The sequence below is a fragment of the Hevea brasiliensis genome, chromosome 4, assembly GCF_030052815.1.
Source record: "Hevea brasiliensis isolate MT/VB/25A 57/8 chromosome 4, ASM3005281v1, whole genome shotgun sequence".
NCBI classification, from domain to species: Eukaryota; Viridiplantae; Streptophyta; class Magnoliopsida; order Malpighiales; family Euphorbiaceae; genus Hevea; species Hevea brasiliensis.
In genome coordinates, this window is record NC_079496.1 from 79,138,829 (window position 1) to 79,163,628 (window position 24,800).

At 36.1% G+C, this 24,800-nt stretch overlaps 1 long non-coding RNA gene across 1 annotated transcript; it reads right to left on the reverse strand.

Annotated features, from left to right (window-relative positions):
• Positions 1–71: 71 nt before the first annotated feature.
• On the reverse strand, positions 72–24,800 carry LOC110664669 (uncharacterized). The gene is made up of 2 exons (XR_009148261.1): positions 24,326–24,800; positions 72–548 (listed from the first exon to the last, which is right to left on the reverse strand). It is a non-coding gene; the product is annotated as an uncharacterized LOC110664669 (long non-coding RNA).

Sequence of the window (24,800 nt, forward strand, 5' to 3'; positions counted from 1 at the left end):
GATGAGATAATTATGAAAATAACTGATGAGATTTTAATATGAAAATATTGTTGAAATTTCAAGCAGGTGAATAGTGAAATACGCCAAATGGTAATAGAAACAGGGAAAACTTCGCTGGTTTCTCCATAGAAAAATAATTGATATTAAATTATAACGAGAACAAAATTTTAAAAGGAATAAAGTAAGATAAAATAGGATGCTCCGGCACCGAGTGTGACATGCCTTGCTCGGCTACACTGTAGTCAGGTGAGAGGTGTCACACAGTTCTCAGCTGCCACGGGGTCTTCTTTCTTTTCTAGAAAGTCCACAGCCTCAAATTTTTTGAGCTTCTCTAGATGAGACTTCTGTTGTGGTGGTGGTATTGGTGGCATAACCCCAACCATTTGTCTGAAGAATGTGGCCATTTGTTCAAACATGGCCTGTTGAGGCTGTGCAGGCACCGCTTGTGCTGGTGGAGCAAGTTTCCTCCTGCCTCCAGCTTCAGTCATAGGTGGAGCATGACTCTTCACCTCTTCCTCAACTGACCTTTGCGAAGTTGGGTCCATATCCTAATTAAAACAACCAAAATAAATAAATCTGTATTAGTGTCACCTTAACACTTATAAATGCAATGCAATGGTATGCACTCTATCTAGACCCAGAAATGCCTAAACTGTGCTTTGATACCACTAAATGTGATACCCTTTACCCGTCTACAGTATAGCCAGGTAAGACATGTCACACAGAGTGCCAGAGCATTTTATCTTATTTTATTACAATTTCCAATTCTTATATTATTGTTTAAAAAGCTTTTTGGTGAAATTTCTAACATTTATGTCATTCGTTGAAATTTTAATTAATTCAGGATTTCCACAAATTTTACAGAAAATCTGGCAGAATGCCAGCTATAAATTAGAAAAACAGTTTTAACTGTATGCTAAGCTGTCCAAGTGTGACTTCTGGATGAGTGAAATCTCTTTCCTTGGACACATAGTATCAGCAGAGGGGATTAGAGTGGATCCCAAAAAGATAGAAGCAGTGATGGAATGGAAGCCTCCCAGAAATACAACTAAGGTCAAAAGTTTCTTAGGGCTAGCTGGGTATTATAGAAGATTTGTGAAGAGGTTTTCTCTTATAGTTGCTCCAATGACCAAGTTGTTGCACAAGAATGTGAAATTTGGCTGGAATGACAAGTGCCAAGCCAGTTTTGAGAGGCTAAAGACTATGTTGATAGAAGCACCAGTGTGAACACAGCCAGTATCGGGAAAAGACTTTGTGGTCTACAGTGATGCCTCGCATAATGGGTTAGGGTGTGTATTGATGCAAGAGGGGAAAGTGGTCGCCTATGCTTCTAGGCAGTTAAGGCCACATAAACAAAACTACCCTACTCATGATCTGGAGTTAGTAGCAATTATCTTTGCATTGAAGATATGGAGGCATTATTTGTATAGTGAAAAATGCTACATCTATACAGACCACAAAAGTCTAAAATATCTGCCAACCCAGAAGGAGCTCAATCTTAGACAGAGGCGATGGATTGAGTTCCTAAAGGACTATGATTGTGTGATAGATTACCATCCTGGGAAGGCAAATGTAGTTGCTGATGCCTTGAGCAGAAAGTCCATCACAGCTTTAAGATCACTAAATGCCTGTCTGTCCTTAGCTCAAGATGGAGCTATTTTGGCTGAGTTACAAGTGAGGCCAAACCTACTACAAAAGATACAAGATGGACAGAAGGCAGATGATAAATTGATGGCTATTGTGGGTAAAATTCTAGAGGGGAAGGAAACTGATTATGAGGTGAAAGTGGATGGGTGTCTGTACTATAGAGAAAGAGTGTGTGTACCAAATGATGGGGAACTGAAGACTAGTATTCTGAAAGAAGCACATACTAGTGTTTATGCTATGCACTCGGGAAGCACAAAAATGTATAATGATTTGAAGCCTCATTATTGGTGGCCTGGTATGAAGAGGGATATAGCTGACTATGTGACTAAGTGTTTGACATGTCAGCAAGTTAAAGCAGAACATCAAGTTCCATCAGGATTGCTACAGCCTATAAGCATACCTGAATGGGAATGGGATCGGGTCAATATGGATTTTGTTAGTGGTCTACCTCTCACCCAGAAAAAGCATGATGCAGTATGGGTGATAGTGGATAGATTGACGAAGTCAACACATTTTCTGCCAGTTAGGACTGACTACTCACTAGAGAAGCTAGCAAAATTGTATATCAGTGAGGTAGTTAGACTACATGGAATCCCACTTTCCATCATATCTGATCGAGACCCAAGGTTTACGTCGAGATTTTGGAAGAAATTGCAAGAAGCCTTGGGCACACAACTCCGCTTTAGCACGGCTTTTCATCCTCAGACGGATGGACAGTCAGAACGAGTAATCCAGGTAAACCTAAAAACTAATTGAATTTTCACAATTAATAAATTGAAATGATAGTAACAATGTGAATTATGTGATAAATCCTGGAGGACATGCTGAGGAGTTATGTCATTGAGTTTGAGGAGAGTTGAGATAGATATCTCCTACTGGCAGAATTCGCATATAATAATAGCTACCAAGCTAGCATTCAAATGGCCCCGTATGAAACACTGTATGGGAGGAAGTGTAGAACCCCAGTGTGTTGGACTGAATTGGGCAAAGATAAGCTGGTAGGACCAGACCTAGTGAAACAGACTGAGGAGAAAGTGAAGATAATCAAAGCTAACTTGAAGGTTGCCTCATATATACAAAAATCTTATGCCGACTTGAAGAGAAAAGAGATAGAGTATGCAGTTGGCGACAAAGTGTTTCTCAAAGTCTCACCGTGGAAGAAAGTACTGAGGCTTGGAAGAAAGGGTAATTTAAGCCCTAGGTTCATTGGCCCATATGAAGTCATTGAACATGTGGGACTAGTGGCCTATAGGCTAGCTTTACCACCAGAGCTGGACAAGATCCACAATGTGTTCCATGTATCTATGCTAAGAAGATACCGTTCAGATCCTTCACATGTTATCTCCATGGAAGAAATTGAAGTACAACCGGATTTGACATATGAAGAAGAACCCATACGGATCCTAGCTCGAGAAATGAAAGAATTGAGGAATAAACAGATTCCACTAGTAAAAGTGCTTTGGAGGCACCACAACACCGAGGAGGCAACTTGGGAAAGTGAAGAAATGATGAGACAACAGTTCCCTTAACCGTTTGCATCAAGTAAATTTCGAGGATGAAATTTTTATTAGAGGAGAAAAGCTGTAACATCCTCACTTTAGCTAGTCCGTACAGTCTACTGTTTCGGTGACCAATGTCAGTCCGGGCAGCTAGAATTTTTAAAATTATAATTAGACTAGAGTGAGGAGTTATAAATAAATCAAACAATGCTCATAAAAATCAAGGAAAATTTTTAGGAATGAACTGCACTAAGGTTAAACGAGACGAAACCCCAGTGATGAGTAACCTAAAGGGAAAGTGACGGTGAAGGCCATTAGCAATCCTAAACCCGGGAAAAATTTCATAAAATAATTTTTGGGACTCCAGAGAAGAGTCATTGAGGATTCTATAGCATTAGAATGCTAAGAAAAGGCTTAGAAAAATTTTTCAATCGGTACACATAATTTTAGCTCGTTAAGCCAAACGGAGGGCATTTTGGTCATTTCGTCTTCAGAAATGATTTTTGACCAACTTGTCCATTTATGTAAGTGAATTATATGACATAAAATATGAACAAATATTGATGAAAAATTTATTAAAAATGAATAGAAAGAAGAACAAAAAGAAGAAGAAGAAATAAATAGATTTATTGCATAAGAAAGATGTTATTAAAAGGGCTCCACCAATCAAATTATAACAAGCATTATGAAATCAATTTAAAAAGGGTTAAATGGGGTAAAAATCAAAAGAAACATTTGCCATCTTCTCTCTTCCTTCTTCAGCCAAATTCCTCTCTCTCTTATCTCCATTGATGACTTTCCTTCTTTCTAAATTTTCTTTATAAACACCCCCTAAAATCACTTGCTCCTTTCACTAAAACTCCTCCTTCCAACTAGAGCAAGCTTGAGGCAACAAAAAGAAAGAAAAATCAAGAAGTTTTGTAAGCTAGGGAAACTCTTCAACAAAGATTAGTGTCAATTAATCCTTTAAACTTGTATATGCATCATTGGAAGTATGAATTGATCCATTAATTGTATGTGTTTGAAAAATTGAAAAGGTAGAGCTAGGGTTTGGACCCAAAATTGAGATTTTGATCATGTAATGGTGAAAGTAAGTTTTAATGATCAATTAGTGACCATTTGGTTATGTGTGAATGAGAAATGAAGTGGTTTGTGTAGTGGGAATTGTAGTGTTGCTGCCCTTGGCGACCTGCAGGACTAGGCATGAGTCCAGCAGGTTTGGGCAGCAATAACTGGAGTTGTAGAGGTTCAATTTGTGCAAGGCCAATTGGACATGAAACTAGACATATAATGGCACAAATTTGGTGAATAAACCATGCCCAGAAAACCAAACTAAGTTGACCTAAAGATTTCCCTAATCCGGGTGACCTGCATTCTGCCTGGGCAAAATGACCAAATGAATTCATTTGGTCATAACTCAGTGTAGAAAGGTCAAATTGACCTGAAATTTTACCAGCAAATAGCTGAGACATATACCTACAACTTTCAGCCTAACTCAAATTTTGAGCATAACATGTTTAAAAGGTAACCTACAGTCACTGCACAAAACACTATAGATTTGGTTAGTCCAGAAAATCTGGGAAGTTGGCAATCCGGCCAGTCATGGTATTTAGGCCATAACTTGAGCTACAAAACTCCAAATAGAGTGATTCAAAAAAAATAAATATAACTAAACACAATAAGGAACAACTTTCATGTTAACAACTTTGCCAAATTTCCACTGCAAAAATGACTAATGGAATAGTAAATACAAGGCTTGAAATATGAAAATTTTGAACAACTAACATTAAGCTTAGAAATGGTATTGGCAACCAATACCAATAATTTTAGAATGAAAAATGTGGTATGTTGGGAGTATTAAAACCAATGTACTATTGTCTATGCAAAAGTCAACATTTTTATTGACTAATGAAATAATAGTAACACCTAAACTTAAATTTCAAGAATTGTATAAACTAAGAGTGTAACATGCCCTAGTACACCTAGCAAGATTGGTTTGGATAGGTTGGCATGCCAATAGGGTTCTGTTAGCAGTACTGCATATGGCTTCATGCCATTCTGTGTTTTATGGCCTCACGTGCCATTCTGTGATAAAATAGCCTTTGACTATGTTGATTGAGTTATTATACTTGGGTTTTATCCTTGATAATTATTACAGCTTATTAGCTTTTCTGTTGTACACCGGGAGACACAATGTGACCAATGGTGTGATGGTTCGAGGTACTTAGTACCCAGTGCCAGTTTACCCATTTATCCAATCCAGTCGACTAGTAAAGGTTACTCGGGCAATGAAAACAAATCTTACAAAATTTTAATTGAATAATACTGCAATAAATGCTAAATTAAGTCTACATAAAATGTTAACATACATTTTGCATATCCATTTTATTTTAGTTATTTTATTTTATATTGTCACCACTAAGCAGAATTGCTTAGCGCGTCGCTTTTGCCATGCACAGGTACTGGAGACATAGCTGGGGAGTCCAGTAGACCTCATACTAGGTGAGTGTTCAGATCTGCACACAGAGTCCAGAGTCACCTCACATTTGCAGTGTATTGGTTGGACATTAGGCTACTTTTGGTCTTTTGTATTTGTAAACTTTTGTTTTGTATATTTTAAACTCATGTAATTATGCTTTTGATGTAATTATTTATGAACCATATTCAGTAATAATTTGAGTATTTCTTATGGAGTTGAGTATGATATGAATGAATTGAATTTTTTGAAATATTGATGTCATTTGAGAAATTGTGGAAAGATGTTGGTGGTTGACTGAGATTGAAATTATGATTATATTGGAAGTGTTTTTAACATATTCAGAAGAACTATTTTTCCAATTTACAGCTGGCACTCTGCTGAATTTTCTATAAAATTTGTGAAAAATTCAGATTAATAAAAAATTGTGAATAAATGAATTAAAAAGGGCAAATTGTAATAGAAATATGAATTGATGCTCCGGTACACTGTGTGGCATATCTCGCTCAGCTACACTGTAGACGGGTAAGGGGTGTCACAGCTTGAGTTATGGCCATTTTGTCCAAACTATTCAGGTGACCAAATCTCAGTTTTTCAGGTCACTTCCAGAATCCAAGCAGATTTCTGGACTTACTTTGTTAAGCAAATTTAGCATCATAGTCTTCATATGAATTATTCCCCTGTATCTCATGATTACACAGGTTCAAGTTTTGTAGAGTGAGTAATGATCAATTTAGTATGTACTGTTCATTTGATCATTTTTTAGGATTTCAGCTTTGCATTGCCGGATTCCAGCTACAATTCAGGTATCTTCCGGTCAGTTCAGGTTAAGGGTTCTTCATGAAAATTTTAGTATATTGTCTTATCTTTAATTTGCCTTTAGTTTCACATCAATTGAAATTATGTAGCTCAAGTTATAAGTACTTAATCCCACTGGACTTAAGCTATCCACATTCACACCTAATGCACAATATCAACTCATTTAATTTCTTCACCATATTATTAATGTTTCTCAATAAATACGCATCAAATAATCATAATACAAGCATAATAGCGTAAAATAGGCTTCATACAATGAAAAACCCTAATTGTATAAAATCCTAACTTAATTAGCAATAACTTTTAAAATTCATGAAATTTCTCAGCACTAACCTTGATTATAAGTCCTAAACAATCTCAATCAACTTTCAATTCACCAAAACCTTGACTCTCTTTCTTGTTCTCCCAAACTGAAATCCCTTCCTTCAATAACATCCATAATTTCAATCAATATTCATAGTAATCTCCACAATCAAACTTGAATTCCATTAATTCTCAACTAACTAAGCTTAAATCATAACTTACCTCAATTGGTCAACAATTCTTCTTCACTAATCTTCCAAATTTCTTAGAATCCTTGCTTGATTTCTTCAAATCAAGCTTAATACAAGGTTTTCTCTTAATTTGCTATAAAAATTATGGAGGAATTCATGTGTTTAAAGCTTGGAAAGTGAAGCTTTAATGGAGGTAAAGAGAGAGAGGGACGGCAAAAGGGACGGGAAGAAGAAGATGATGGAGATGAAATGATGGTGGTGGTGAGGTGTATTAGTGAGTTGTCCCTTTAATTAATATCATTGTCTTATCTGTTAAATAAATATCTAAATAATTATAATTATAATTCAAATTATTAAATTTTATAATATTCTAATTATTAAATTCTAATTATAATTATAATATTCTAATTATTTTATACTCCTTTCGGTTAATTAAGTTCCATTCCGATACATCAATCTCACTTAATTTAAGTGACATTTCGGTTAAAAGTCAACTCTTCAAGTGATTTAAGCAAAATACTCTTCATCGGGTTATAGTCTATCTTTTTCAATAATACCGATTAAATCCATAATCCGATGGTCACTTTGATTTTTATTTTGCTTATCTTAATTAATTTCTATCTCATTTTTAGTCCTTAAGCTGGCTTTGAATAATACTATTCATAGACCAAAAATAGTATTATTCAAAGCTCAAAATTCTCAAGACGTTACATGCCCTTTGCATGTCTAAAAAGTTAAGAGAGAGGGAGAGAGAGAAAAGTGAGAGTTTAAGATACTTTTGGATAGAAAAACAAGCTTATAACGCCCTCACTTTAGGTAGTTTTATATATATTATTGTTTTGATAACTAATGTCTATTCAGACAGCCAGGATGTCTGGAATTACACTTAAACTAGAGTGAAGAGCCATAAATTAACTAAATAAAGACTAAGAAAAGTTGAAGGAAAATAAAAGAAGTGCAGTGTAATTCAGTTAAATGAGCATAAGCCCTGGTGATGGGTGACCTCACCGGAAAATGCCAGTGAATCCAGAACTACCCTAAATTCATGCAAAACCCTGTAAGACCCTTAATGAAGACTCAGTTGAGGAAATTTCTATGAGTTAATAAGTCAAGAAAATGAAAAGAAATAAGCACAAAACAAGGGAAGATAATGAGTTATCAGGTGTTATGAAAAAGACAGACATTAACTCAGTAAGGGTAAAACTTGGTCAATTAAATTTAAAAGTCCTATATTGACAAAAAATAAGAGTTATTAATTTAATGAAGCTGGATTAATTTAATTAATTGAGATTATGAAAATTAAAAATAATTATTGGAAAGTCAAATTATAATGATTATAAATTTCAAAATATTTACAAAATTGTCATTCCCTATAATTATAAAAATTGCCATTGTCTATTTAAATAATATCTATTATCAATAATTGAAGACAAATTCAGATTCAGCATCTTCTTTAGGCCGGCAGCCTTGCTTTTCCTCTTTTCTCTCAATTTCTTCAATTGATACACCTGCCCAAAGCTTGAAAACCCTAAGTTTAACCAAAATTTCCTTAGAAAATCCCTAGCTAACCCTAAACTAAAGCCTAAATTGAAGAAAGCTCCTAAGAAACCACAAGAATTTTGAAGTTAGAGCAAGAGGAAATTTATCCAAGAGGGTTCCATAAGAGAGAGTGAAGATTTGGTTGAATGGAAGGTTGATTTAGGCTAAAGAGAGCTTGAAGACAAGATTAGTGCTAACAATCCCTATTAATTTTGAAATTTTAAGAATTTTAGTTAGGGTTTGCTACAATTGGGGATTTTCTTATTTATGCCCTAATTGGTACAATTGAATGTTTATTATGACTCTTGGATGTGTTAATTATTGGAATATATTAAGAGGATGCTAAATTGGTTAATGGAACATAGGGTTGTGTGTTAAACTTGATTCTGGACAGCTTGAGTCCAGTGTGGTTAATTGTCCAAAAGTTGAGCTATACAAATCCAATTGCTGTGACACTTATGCCAAATTAAAGCTAAGACACATTGCTACAACTTTTGTGTTTTGGCCTAGACCAAAATCTTAGGGCAAATGGGATGAATTGCTAGGATAAGTGCTTAACACCGAAACTAGAATTTCCTGAGATTCTAGCAAATTATCATTTGACCTCCGTATGATATTTAGGGCATAACTTTCAGTATATAACTCCAAATGAGATGATTCAAAATGATCTGGAAATCTAAGACATAGACCTACAACTTTGTTTCAAAGATCTCGCATAAATTCTGTGTGTAAGATCCTGAAATGTTAAATGCAAAATTGATCAGAAAACTTAAAAATCTAGAAATCTCAAGGTTTGTGAGTCAAGGTTGATCAATCAGCCATAACTCACTCTACAAAAATGAAAATTGAGTGATTCTTAAACCAGTATAACCCTAAGACATAGGGGAACAATTCATATGAAGAATATGGAGTCAAATTATGAGTGTAACCTATCTAAAATGGCTTGATAATCTCGTTCTAGAAACCTGCCCTGTTCTGGATTAACCTAAAACCAGAATTGGTCACTAGAACAATTTTGGTAAAATGGCCATACTAAACAAATGCAAATTGAGTGATTCTAAAGCCAAATTTAATATAAGACATAAACCTATAACTTTCATGAAGAAAATATGGCCAAACTGTCACTACAATTTGGCCAAATCTAAGAGGAAAATCAAAGTGCAAATTCTAAAAACTATGAAAGGTTCATAAAAAGACTTGGAATGTGATATGCACTTAACATAAATGGTTTAATGAAAACATAAATCACATGAATATGTAATTGGGACTTATGTTCCCATCATGAATGGAATGAAAATGCTATGAGCATGAATAACACATGAAATGAATTAATGAGTATAATGATATTAAATTGCCCATGTATGCCTAGACATTAGCGTATGAGTTGGATCGATTGGCATGCCAATTAGGGATCACAGATATAGTACTGCCCATGGCTTTTGAGCCTACTTCATGGATGATCATTGATAGACAATGTATGTCTAATATGGTTATTTTTCTAGCTTTATGCCTGCCCGCTGGCTTTATGCCTAACATGTTTTACTGGCTTTTATGCCTGCCCGCTAGCTTTATGCCTGACAGATGTATACCTAATAGGCACATGGGGTGTCTAACTAGTATATTTCTGTGCATCCAATCTTAACAGTCTATTATAGGTTACTTGGGCATTGTAATGAATTAAGAAGATTGGATGTCCAATGATACACTTGTATTATATAGATATTTTTAAGCACATTTGTATACTATTTCATAGCATATAGACAAGCAATCTCATGCATAGTTGTTAATTTTATTAACTTTTGTGATTTCTATTGACAAACTCTAAATTCCATGTTTTCTGCATCATTTTAGGTGTTTGGATGAAGTTCCAAGGTATAGGAATACAAAAGAATGCTTGAAAAAACACAAAGGGAAGAAAAGTATTGCTGATACACTTTACAGAGGTCGTGTAAGTAAAGACACAGACCCGTGTATCCTGCTGCGAAAGGAAAGCTGAAAAGGACAAGGAAGAAACGCAGTACACGAATAGTGTACTTAGACCCGTGTAAATCATGGCGACCCGTGTCAGTCTCTGCCTGGCCAGGTTTAAAGAATTCTTTGAAGAACAAAAATACACGGGCCGTGTACTTAGACCCATGTAACCTCCTGCGACCCGTGTAACCTTCTGTGACATCATGAGATGCAAACCTTCAGAGCTCCAGTTAGTTACACGACCCTGGGCTGTGTATCCATCGATAGCCAGCTTCCTGATTTCGCTCCAGCTGTTGTTTTTAATAGAGAAAAGAGACTCCTAACACCTTAGGGACTCTAAAAACCTAACCTTAAGCCATTCAATATAAATAGAGGCTGCAAATAATAGAAAGAGGAGGAAAGGGGAGAAAAAGGGGAATCCCAGAGCTGTATCATTATTTTCTCATAGCCCTCTAGAAGAGCAGGACATCATTATTAAGGAGGAGCCTTCAACTAAAGTTTCACAAGATCAAAGCTGCAGATCCTCTTCAGTTCTTTCGTTCTATTTCTTTTAGAGGATTTTCTTATTGTCTTTTACTTTGTTATTATCATGTTTGCTGAACTCACAATGAGTGAATAATTTTCATATTCTGGAATTAGGAGAGTAATACTTGTAATTATTATTATGGACAAACATTAAGTTTTGTTTATTGGATTTGAGATTTGTTCCTTGATTTAATTTCTTGTGATCTTAATGCATGCTATGTGTTGGTACCCACTTATTATTGATTACATATATTAATTGAAGTACTAAAAGGTGAAGATTAATATTAGAAAATCAAGATTTTGGACCTAGCAAATCTGACCTAGAGATAAGATGATTACCTTTGTGGAGTTCTGAAATTAGTCAAAGATCTTAAATGGGTTTAATTAATTTAATCACCACGAAAGTAGGGTTTAGGTTAATTAAAATACACTCTAGGTGTCTTGAGAAAGGACTTAGGATATCTTAAGATTAATTTCCATCAAGGCAAATGATTCTCAATCTAGTAAATAGACAATATCACATCCATAGTAAGATTAAAGTGTGAAATCTTAATTCCAAAATTATTTCAAAATAGACTATTCCATTTTAAGTTTATTATTCTAGTGTTTAAAATAGACAAGTTTCATTCCCTCATTTTATTTGATAGCCTAGATAGCCAAAATCACTGTGTAGTTTGGTATTTACTAATTAAATTTCTCGTGGAATGATACTCTACTCACTACTTTATTACTTGTTCGTGATCCGTGCACTTGCAAGGTTGTAAAACCAGCAAACAAGTTTTTGGCGCTGTTGTCGGGGAATTTTAATTTTAGTAATATTAGGCGATAAGTAATTTAGCTGATTTAAGCATTTTCATTTGTTGTTTAATTTTGTTTAAATTGTTTCATTCTCTTATTCTTTCTCAGGTTATTGGTTTGGTACATGACCTAAACAAGACTAGAGGAAGAAGTCTTTGATTTGGATCCAGAGATAGACAGAACCCTAAGAACTATCAGGAGGGAGAGGAAATGTGAAGGACAAGATAAAGAAATCCAGAAATTCTAAATATGGCCAACAATAATAATAACAGGCTGAGACTCTTGAAGGACTACGGAGCTCCCTCTATACAAAGATTCCAACCTAGTGTTACAAGACCCACAGTGGATGCCAACAATTTTGAATTAAAACCGGCATGGCTACAGATGATCCAACAGACCCAGTTTGGGGGTTCACCAATAGAAGATTCGCACTACCACCTCCAGTGCTTTCTTACCTTTTGTAACACATTCAATATGAATGGGGTCTCTGATCAAGCCATAAGACTCAGAGCATTTCCATTTTTCCCTCGAGATAGAGCAAGAAAGTTGTTACTTTCTTCACCAGCTGGAATATTCACCACTTAGGAGGACCTCTCACAAGCTTTTCTAGCAAGATACTTCCCACCTGCAAAGACTGCAAAGTTGAGAGTTAAACTTGACACCGTTAGGCAAAGAGAAGGTGAATCACTATATAATGCATGGGAGAGATATAAGGACCTATAAAGAGAATGCCTGCACCATGGCATAGAAGATTGACTCCTGGTTCAGAACTTTTATAATGGGCTACTAACCTCTACAAGGAGCACAGTTGCTTTAGCAGCAGAAGGTGACCTAATGGAGAAAACAATAGATCAAGCACTTGAATTTTGGGAGAGGGTCGCATATCATAATTACGAGTGGTCAAATGAAAGGGGAAATACAAGGAGAACAGCAGGAATCCTAGAAGTGGATGTCCTAAGCATGATAAATGCTCAATTTGACTAGCTCACAAAGAGGCTTGATAAAATGAAAGCCAATGCTATAGGGATGAATAGTCAATATGATGACAGCTATGGAGGAGGATACATGGGTTCAGAGTATAACAGCTTCAATGAACTCCCCATAAAACAGATGAACTATGTGAATAATTAAGGAAACTTTAACCAGAGACAGCCCCACAATCCATATTCAAACACATACAACCCTGGATGGAGGAACCACCTAAATTTCTCATGGTCAAATTCACAAAATCAGCTAATGAACAGACAGCAAGGGTATAGACCACCAGTACCCCTGGGATTTCAGAATAGGGGACAAAAACCTACACAACGACTGCCCCCTCTGAGCCAACAGCCTGAATCAAGGTTGACTATGGAATCCATGCTGGAAAGCTTCCTAGTAGCCCAGCAACAACAAAATTAAATGATCAAACAGCTAGCTTCCAGAATGGACTAACTTGCCACCCACAACAAGATGCTTGAAAATCAAATTGCTTAGCAAGCAACCTCTTCAAGCAAAACTGCTAGTAAGCTGCCTAGTCAACTAGAGATGAACCCAAAAGAGCACTGTAAGGCAGTTACATTGAGGAGTGGAAGGATTTTAGAACAGTCAGAGGAAGAACCAACTGAAAGAACCTCTGATAAATCTAAAAACCAAACAGAGGAGAAAAAGGAAGAAGCTAAAGAGAAGCAAGAGGAGGAAGCAAGAAAGGAAAAGAAGCTACCAAAACCATATCAGCCTCCTCTACCATTTCCTCAGAGATTCCAGAAAGCCAAATTGGATAAGCAGTTTGGAAAGTTTCTAGAAGTCTTGCAGAAACTCTATATAAACATTCCTTTTATAGAAGCACTCTCTTAAATGCTATCTTATGCCAAGTTCCTCAAAGACATTTTATCAAAGAAAAGAAGGCTAGAGGACTATGAGACTGTTACTCTTACAGAGGAATGTAGTGCCTTATTGCAGAATAAGCTGCCACTAAAACTCAAGGATCCAGGAAGCTTCTCCATACCTTGTCTTATCGGTAACATGAATATAGACAAAACCCTCTGTGATCTAGGTGCAAGTGTGAGTCTTATGCCTTTATCAATATGTAAGAAGCTTGATGTGGGGGAACTTAAGCCTACAACAATTTCATTACAACTACCTGATCGATCTGTGAAATACCCTATGGCCATTCTAGAAAACATCCCTATCAAGGTGAGAAAATTCTTTATCCCAGTTGATTTTGTTGTACTGGAAATGGAGGAGGACGTCCAAATCCCTATAATCTTGGGAATACCTTTTCTAGCAACTGCTGGAGCTATCATAGACGTTAAGAACGGATTGCTAACTCTCGAGGTAGAAGATGAAGAAGTAGAGTTCAACTGGTTCAATGCAATGAAACAGAAATTTGAACCTGATGAATGCTTCAAGGTCGATATAATTGATAAGCAAGTTGAAGAGGAATTCATTAAAGCACACCCTGAAGATCCTCTGGAAGCATCCATCGTGCACAACCACATGGTAGAGAAGGAAAACACGGAGATTGCAGCTTGCGCATAATCCTTTTCAGCTAATCCATCCCCACTATTGGCTCAAGTTTTCACTATAGAAGAGTTAAAGGAGGAACAGCCCAAAGGCAAGCTTCAGGAAAACACCAAATAGGTAGAATTGAAACCTCTTCCCTCTATGCTAAGGTACGCATTCCTATACTCAAATTTTGAATATCCTGTTATTATCAATGCCAGTCTATCTGAAATAGAAGAGGAAAAATTGCTAAGGGTGCTTAGGACCCATAGCAAAAGCATAGGATATAAAATAGAAGACTTAAAAGGGATTCATCCTTCCATTTACATGCATAAGATACCTATGGAAGAAAACAGTAAATCCACTATTGAACATCAAAGAAGACTTAACCTAAACATGAAAGAAGTAGTAAAAAAGGAAATTATGAAACTATTAAATGCAGGTATTATATACTCGATCTCTAATAGCAAATGGGTTAGTCTAGTGCATTTAGTGCCTAAGAAAGGTGGGATAACTGTCATTCAAAATGCAAACAATGAACTAATCCCTACTAGGGTAGTTACTGATTAGCGCATGTGCATAGATTATAGGAAATTGAATAGTATCACCAGAAAGGACCATTTTCCTCTTCCTTTCATAGACCAAATGTTAGAAAGATTAGTAAAACATTTCTACTTCTGCTATCTAGATGGGTATTTGGGATTTTTTCAAATTCCTATTTACCCAGAAGACCAAGAAAAGACCACATTCACATGCCCTTATGGAACATTTGCATATAGAAGAATGCCCTTGGGTCTTTGTAATGCCCCCGCTACTTTCCAAAAATGCATGATGACCATTTTTTCTTATTATCTTCAAAATATTTTGGAAGTTTTTATGGATGATTTTTCTGTCTGTGGAACTACTTTTGATGATTGCCTTGCTAACTTATCTAAAGTATTACAAATATGTAAAGAATCATTCCTAGTCCTAAATTGAGAAAAATGCCACTTCATGGTAAGGGAAGGTATAGCTCTGGGACATTTGATATCAGAAAGAGGAATTGAAGTTGATAAGGCAAAAATTGAAATCATTGAAAATATGCTTCCACCAACATCAATCAAAGGAGTACGAAGCTTTTTGGGACATGCAGGCTTCTATAGAAGATTCATTAAAGATTTTTCCAAAATAGCTAAGGCACTTACCAATCTTGTTAAGTTAAGATGTTCCCTTTGATTTTCATGAAAATTGACTTATCTCCTTCAACAGGATCAAAGAAGCCCTGATTTCAGCACTAATAATGCAACCACCAGATTGGGAGCTACCGTTCGAGGTGATGTGCGATGCAAGTGATTATGCAGTTGGAGCAGTGCTCAGGCAAAGAAAAGATAAAAAGCTCCACACCATTTATTACGCCAGCAAGACACTCGACAACGCACAAATCAATTATGCTACCATAGAAAAGGAATTCCTAACAGTTGTGTTTGCAATTGACAAATTCAGATCCTACTTAATTGGGTCAAAAGTCATTATATTCACAAATCATGCTACCATCCGGTACCTTTTGAACAAGAAGGAGCCGAAACCATGGCTGATTCGATGGATTTTACTCCTGCAAGAATTTGACCTTGAAATCAAGGACAAAAAGGGATCCGAAAATATAGTGGCTGACCATCTTTCTAGGCTAAAACTAGAATACACAGGGGACATCAAGGATTTGCCAATTGATGATTCATTTCCTGATGAGCAATTACTAGTATTCTCCCAAGCTCCATGGTATGCTGACTTTGTTAATTTTCTTGTATGCAGAATATTGCCTCCAAACATGACTTATCAGCAAAAGAAGAAATTTCTACATGATGTGCGGTTCTACACATGGTAGATAGGAAGCCTATGAAAATGCTAGGATCTTCAAGGACAAAACCAAAAGATGGCACGACAAGCACATCTCGAGGAAGGAAATCAAAGAAGGTGATGTTGTCCTATTGTTCAACTCTAGATTGAAACTCTTTCCAGGGAAGCTGAAATCAAGATGGTCTGGACCTTTTAAGGTAATCCAAGTCTTCCTGCATGAAGCAGTAGAAGTGTGGAGCGAAACCTCAAGGTCATTTAAAGTCAAAGGGCAGATGCCAAAGCCTTACTTTTAAGGAGAACCCATAGAGAAGGGAGTCAATTGAACCTTCGAAAACCCTCCAGACAGACCCTGAAAGATAAAAGCAAAGTCCAGCTAAAGACTATAAATAAGCGCTTTTTAGGAGGTAACCCAAATTTTTTTGAACTTTCCTTCTTTCCCTTTCTTATTTTAATTTTTGTTCTATATTCATTTGTGTTTTATTTTGTAGGACCCCCATGATATCAATTCTGGAAAAGCAAGGAACTGAAAGTAAGAGAGGAGAGGAATCGTCAAGTCAAAACCACACAAGAGGAAATTGAACAAAACAAGGGAAGTAATCATGCTGTTAATTCTTACATTCATCTCATTTATGTAAATAGGAATGGTCTGAGTACTTGAATTAATAAAATAAAATAAAATGAAATAAAATAAAATAAGTTACACAGGCCGTGTAATAATTTACACGCACTTTGTAACATTCTGGAGCCCCGGAATAAAGCTAAATAAGGCTACAGGAAGCTACACGGGTCCCCGTTGTAATTTGCATGGGTCGTGTAACATATTCAGCATGACAACTCGAGAGACAACGAGTTACATGGGTCCCAGAGCTAATTTACATGGGCCGTGTATCTCAACAAAAGTCAAAATTTTCAGACAGAAAATTACACGGGCTTACATGTCGAGACCCGTGTAGTAATACATGACCCGTGTATTATGTCGTAGAGTCTACTCCTGAGGCGCAAAACGCGAGAAACAAAGGGTCACAACGACCCTTTAAATTCACCTCTCATCCTTAAACTGCTCCCCATGCCAAAACCCTTCCTCTCCACCTCTCTTAGCCTATAAAAACCTCTCAAATCTCCTCTCCCCTCACCAAACCCTAGCTTTCTCTCTCCCAAAAGTCTCCAATGGCTCCTACAAAGAGACCAGCAAGAAGAGCGGGCTCTCCCTCAAGGCAAGGAACTAGTTCCTCACCCTCAACCCCTCAGCCATCACCATAACACCCAAGAACAAGGGCTGCACCACCTCCACCACCTCTACCACCTCCACTGCAACCCTAACAGCCACCACAGCTGGAAATTTCCATCCCTTGGGGATTCCACGAAGAAACCCATAGAGATCTGTGCACCCAACTTCACACCCGAAAAATAATCTCAACAAAATACATGGATTTTGGACTGTTGGAACAAATAGGGCTACGAGAAGAAATCAACGGACTCCTCGATAGCATTGGGTGGACCAGATTTGCCCAACTCCAATTTCTCGCCTACCGGGACACCACATTAGAGTTCCTGGGAAGCTTCAAGGCCACTTTATAGCCCACTGATAGGGAGGACAGGGGAAGAATTGAATTTCAGCTTCTTGGTGTCGACCGGATAATGAACATGGATGAGTTTAATGCCATCTTCATATTCGACAGCATCGGACACCAAGAAATCCCGTGGAACAGGATGGTCTACAATAGCATTGACTTCTGGCATTCTATAGCCCCGAACACAGAGCCTTGCCACTCTAGTAAGTCAAAATCTTCAGGTATCACCAGCCCTGCTCTGCTCTACATGCACCAGTTAGCCGCACACACTATAATAGGCCGTGGGGATAGCCTGGGTGTAGTAAATGCCAACAAACTCTTTTTCCTTTGGTGTATGGTCACTGGGCAGCGCTTGCAGCACCTACTTCTTTTTCTGCAACCACCTTCGCTGCCTATGTCACTAGCCTATAGGGCAAATTGTGCTTAGTGGCCTTATCACAACCATCGCACTCCACTTCAAATTCATTCCAGGTCATCACAAGCTGCGCTCTATCGCCGAGACCTCAAAGATCAATCAAACCATTTGCGTATCCATGGGGATATGCAAGAAGGTCGGTAACACATGCTACTTGATCGATGTCGTCCCTAGGAGAGACGAAGCACAAGAAGGCCCTAGTGAACCCTCACTTGCCTAGGAGGAAGCCCAAGACCCACTCCATCACGAGTCTCCCGCTCGAGTGCCTCCATATACACCACTACCTGCAGACCTGGTCCTTGCATACCTGCAGTGTATGGAGACCATGCTCAACAACAGAATGCAGGCACTCGAGGACAGCCTCCAGGAAGCCCATAACAAGCTGGACATGATACTAGAGAGGCTCGATGAAGACGGACCATCCTCACCTTCAGAGACATTTTAGAGTTCGGACTATAGGATAGCTTCTTTATTGTATAATTTCGTATACCTTAGTCCTAAACTGCACTCTTAAGTTTGCTTTACTTCCTTTTTGTTCAAACTTTCAAAATTTTAATACATAATATGCTTTCTTATAATTTCTGCGCTATCTTTTAAATTTTGTATATTGTGTTGACATTGAGGACAATGTCCGATTTGAGTTTGGGGGTACAAAGTCATTCCATGCATTGCATATCATTACATTACTTAAAATTATCTATATTATACTTGTGTATCAAAATTCCAAAAAATTTTGCAAATTTTAAACCTTGAGTTTCTAAAACTTAGAACTATAACTAAAAATTCTAATGAGCTAATAATTAAACTCCATGGGATATAGGAATGAATGTATCTGGATAGGCAAAAAGGCTTCAATATGTTGTTTGTGAAAAACTAAATCACCTCAATGGAGCTAAACTAGTTAAACCCCTTCATAGCTATTAATTTGTCGCATTAGACTTGTAAAGTTAGGAGAAAATTTTTGAAATATAAGCAAACCTAAAAATGTCTTTCCAGCTCTAGAACATGTTTCTTGGACCTATTAAGGCGAAATCCTAGCATATGCTTGATGAAGAGATTATTAAGGCATTCTTTGATATAACCTCAGTAAGCCTTAGCCACCCTTAATTAAAATATATATCCCTTGTAACCAATTTGAAACCTATATCTATCCCTTAGAATTTATTGCTTACCCATATTATTTACCTAGCCCCTAGCCTAAACACCTATCATACCCTTTTGAGGAGGCTAAATGCATAAGTAAAAAGTATATTAAGTGCAACAAAAAAAAAATGGAGAGAGGATGTAGAACTCAAAAAAGAGGGCAAGTGTGCAATTGAAATCAAAGAAAAATTTACCTTTCCAACCAAGCAAAAGCAATGAGTTTGGGCGAGAGGACAAAAGGGACATTAATTAAAAAAAAAAAAAAGAAAGAAAGAATTCCCAAGATAAGTATCATGAAAGCATGCTTGGCACTATAAAAACCCAAAAGCCCCTCATCTCCATACAAAATCAGTGAATAAAATTAGTATACTTGATATTTTACACATACATGCTATCCTTATGTTTGCATTCCCTAAAAACCTTTCATTAGCAATCAAGTCATTATCCCTTTAGCCCTATTACAATCCTTCTAAAGACCTTTTGATCTTTTGAAAAATGTATGCTACATTAGTGGAGATAGAAAATTGAGATATGCCTATGGAGTTGGAATTGAGTCACTTCACTATAATTACCCACAATAGAGGCAAATTTGGGAGAGTAAGTGTTTCTCAAGTCTATCCTGATAAAACAGGTTATTTGTGACTTATTAATAGCCTTGCATAGAGGAATAACTAGTTGAAACACCATGAAGGGAGAACAAGTTCTAAGCAAGCAACTATTGAAACCCTTATGCCTTGAAAGAGGGTAATTGGTATGAAGGATTGGAGGAGTTTAATTATGTGCTTATTGAATTGTTGGTTATATTCCTAAGTTATTCCCTAAAATATTTTTTAAAACAGAGTTTTGTTTTGCTTGAGGATAAGCAAAAGTTTGAGTTTGGGGATATTTGATACACTTGTATTATATAGATGTTTTTAAGCACATTTGTATACAATTTCATAGCATATAGGCAAGCAATCTCATGCATAGTCATTAATTTCATTAACTTTTGTGATTTCCATTGACAAACTCTAAATTCTATATTTTCTGCATCATTTCAGGTGTTTGGATGAAGTTCCAAGGTATATGAGTATAAAAGAAAGCTTAGAAAAACACAAAGGGAAGAAAAGTGTTGCTGATACACTTTACATAGATCGTGTAAGCAAAGACACAGACCTGTGTAACCTACTGCCAAAGGAAAGTTGAGAAGGAAAAGGAAGAAACGCAGTACACGGGCCATGCACTCAGACTCGTGTAAATCATGGCAATTCGTGTAAGTCTCTGCCTAGCCAGGTTTGAAGAATTCTCTGAAGAACAAAAGTACACGGGCCGTATACTTAAACCCGTGTAACCTCCTGCGACCCGTGTAATCTTTTGTGACATTGCGAGATGTAAACCTTCAGAACTCCAATTAGTTACATGGCCCTGGGTCGTGTAGTGATACACGGGCCATGTATCCATCGACAGCCAGCTTCCTGATTTCGCTCCAGCTGCAGTTTTTGATAGAGAAAAGAGACTCCTAACACCTTAGGGACTCTAAAAATCCAACCCTAGGCCATTCAATTTAACTAGAGGCTGCAGATAACAGAAAGAGGGGGAGAGGGGAGAAAAAGGGAAATCCCAGAGCCGTATCATTATTTTCTCATAGCCGTTTAGAAGAGCAGCACATCAGTATCAAGGAGGAGCCTACAGCCAAAGTTCCACAAGAATAAAGTTGTAGATCCTCTTTGGTTCTTTCGTTCTATTTCTTTTAGAGGATTTTTTTTATTATCTTTTACTTTGTTATTATCATGTTTGCTGAACTCACCATGAGTGAGTAATTTTCATATTCTGGAATTAGGAGAGTAATGCTTGTAATCATTATTATAGACAAACATTAAGTTTTGTTTATTGGATTTGAGATTTGTTCCTTGATTTAATTTCTTGTGATCTTAATGCATGCTACGTGTTAGTACCCACTTAGTATTGATTACAGATGTTAATTGAAGGACTGAAAGGTGAAGATTAATATTAGAAAATCAAGATTTTGAACCTAGGAAATCTGACCTAAAGATAGGTTGATTATCTTTTTGGAGTTTCGAAATTAGTCAAAGATTTTAAAGGGTTTTAATTAATTTAATCGCCATGAAAGTAGGGTTTAGGTTAATTAAAATACACTCTAGGTGCCTTGAGAGAGGACTTAGGATATCTTAGGATTAATTTCCATTAAGGCAAATGATTCTCAATCCAGTAAATACACAAGATCACATCCATAGTAAGATTAAAGTATGAAATCTTAATTCAAGAATTATTTCTAAATAGACTATTCCATTTTAAGTTTATTATTCTAGTATTCAAAATAGACAAGTTTCATTCCCTCATTTTATTCGATAGCCTAGACAGTTAAAATCACTGTGTAGTTTGGTATTTACTAATTAAATTTCTCGTGGGACAATATTCTACTCACTACTTTATTTCTTGTTCGCAATCCGTGCACTTGTGGGATTGTAAAACCAGTAAACATCTAACAAATGAATGGAAAAAATCCAAATGAACTAAATTGCTCCTAAAGATCAACAAAAATGTGCAATGACCCATAATTAATGAAAATGTATTTCGTTCATGACACTACACACATGAAACATATACTTTCATTTATTTAGTTTATTTTCATTTTATTATTGCACCACTAAGTAATATGCTTAGCGCGATGGATTACTAAAGATAAAGCCCAATAGATGTTGGACTAGGAATTGGACTATAGATCTGCATTAGAGTCGGTGTCACCTCAGCAGAGTATTTTTGGTAGGGCCTAATGAGTTACAGGAATTTTGTCATTGTATATTGTAATTAATTATTAAGTTTGTAATGTGAATTCAGAATTAGTATAAAGAATTTATACATTATGTAGATTAATAAATTTTGTAAATTCCATGTATTAAATTAGTTTGAAATTTGATATGGAACAAGATGGAAATGTTATGGATGAAGACGATATATGATTTGAAATTATTGAAAATGATGATGGAAATTGAGATTGATATGGAATTATTTAAACATGTTATTGATTTTAACAGGTCAAATGTTAGTAAAACAGGGGAAACTCTGGTAGTTTCTCTATTTAAATATTATGATTTAAATAATAATGGAATTAAAATTACTAATAAATAAAGCAAGATAAGATATAGTGCTTCGACACAAAATGTGGCATGCCTTGCTTGGCTGTACTGTAGATCAGATAAGGGGTATTACAAAGCTGTTAGTCTTTTATACCCTCACTGTTGAGGGACTTTTGGGTTCTGAAAATCATAGTTCTGACTGCTAGAGTCCATTCTGTCCAAAAGGGATTTGAATAGTAAAATTGGACTTCAATTGCTAAAATTCCTTCTACCCAAAACACCCTTAAAAATTTTTCTTTGGTCAAAACCATTAAAGCATTTTCATTCTTAAATACATTGTGAACACATCATACACACACACACACACACATATATACACTTCTACCCCATTCCCTTATCGGCGAAAACTTAAAATTTTCCAGAATATTCCATCTACGATAGAAATTTCAATGTCAGGAAATAGTGGGTGTTACAATAAAATAGTATGATTGAAAGCTCCAAGATAGTAGCTGATTAAAAGAATTCTAACACAACTATCTAGAGATCTATTCAAATAATTGGCTAGTAAAATTGAAAAAAGAGGGCAATAAAGTCATCCACTGTAAGAGCCTTGGAAGGATTGATAGAGAAGACTACTTGTTTAATTTCCTTAATGGAAACTAGACAAATTAGCTGAAGATTTATTGCTTCTGAGACTCTAAGTTGAAAATTGGGCAAATCATTGTCAGTGACTTTTAAGTGAATGACTAGAAGCATCAATATGGCAAAAATAATTCAATGCAATGTCCTTGACCATGTTTCCAAATTTCATGTTCACATTAATAGCATGGATATGTTTTCTTTAGCTTCTTTGAATCATTTGAGCATGGAAAAATGAAGTATTTTTATCCTTAACTTTTAGCCAATTTTGCCTAGCATTTTTTAGCCAATAGGCTTCCTTATTTTTAATTTCAATGGCTAATTATTGTTCCAATTGGCGAATGTCAATTACAATGTTGCCATATGAACTATTTTTAATTCGAGCAATTTGATCTTTCAAGTGCACAATATGAGATTGAGCATTGTGTTGATGATTCTTGTGCCATTGGGAAAGATCAAACCTGCCCTTCTTCAATTTAGAAAATACTTGAAATAAGTTAGCACCTTCATGACGAATATTCCAAGCATTTGCCATAACCTGTTCAACTTTCTAGTTTTCCACCCATCTACTATCAAAGTGAAAAGGTTGCTTCACTCTCAATTGAGGAAAGGAAGTAGTGATTAGTAAAGGCCTATGGTTAGAGCCTTGATCATCCAAATGTGACACAAAAATGGAAGGATAAATAAAAAGCCATGAGGGAGAGACTAAACATATGTCAATTCGCTCTTAAAGATTGTTTGACCCATCCCTTTGATTATTCCAAGTGGTTGGATGACCTTTAAAACCAATCTCTATGAAACCCCATTTGTCTATAAAATCCCGATAGATAACATCTTAGATTGAGAAGTACTATTACTTCTTATTTTTTCTTGATCTGACAGAATTGAATTAAAGTCCCCAAAAACAATGCATTCATAATGGATATGAGTTTTTTTTTTTTTTTTTCCTCCTCATTACTAGCATGAAGAAAATTGCATCCCAGATCTTATGCTTTGAGTTATCATTGATGCAGCAATGAATAAAAAAAAAAAAAAAATCACCCATGGTAATGGTGTCTACTTGAATAAGATCATAAACCATCAAACTGAAACCACCAGCAATGCCTTACAGTTCAACTGTATACAAACTATAAGGACCCATTTTGCTGAGTTTCCATAATAAAAACTAATTCAGGTGAGTGCTATTGGATCATAGTCTTAAGATGATTAATGGTCAATGAATTTCATAATCCTTAACAGTTATAACACAATAATTGTATGAATAATACCAATAACACCAAAAATCAGAGCAACAAGAAGAAAAAATCATATAATGAAACCCTAAGTGAATGGGCATTTCATCAAACAGATAAAACGCATTCAAAGAAGCTTTTAGTTAAAAGGAATAACACATACCTAGCATAAGACTAACACACAATAGCCACAAAGCAATTAGCAATAAACCATAGAGAAAGCTTAAATTTCCGATCAGTGTAAAGCCAACTCAAAGGCCCAAACTGCAACAAGAGGGAAGAGAGCCACAGGATACCCTGACTTGAAAATTAGAACTGAGATATAGTCTTTGTAGATAAGAAAAGACCAAAATAGTAGGGACTAATGCCTAATTGAAATTACTTAAGCAAGAAAAGCTCACCCAGTTGGTGAGAATAGGAGTTGTCCTGTTGATGAGAGAATTCTAAGTAAGAACAATGCATTCACACCTTTCTTCACCCTTTTTTATTCTCTATCTCTTCTCGTGAGGATATATAATTGAGGTAAGTGCCATTGGATTTGAGCAATATCTAATCAGGCCTGGAGGTTCTCAAAACAGTTGCAAACTAGTAATGATCTTATATTTGGAAAAAAAAACTAAATTTCATAAATACTCAAA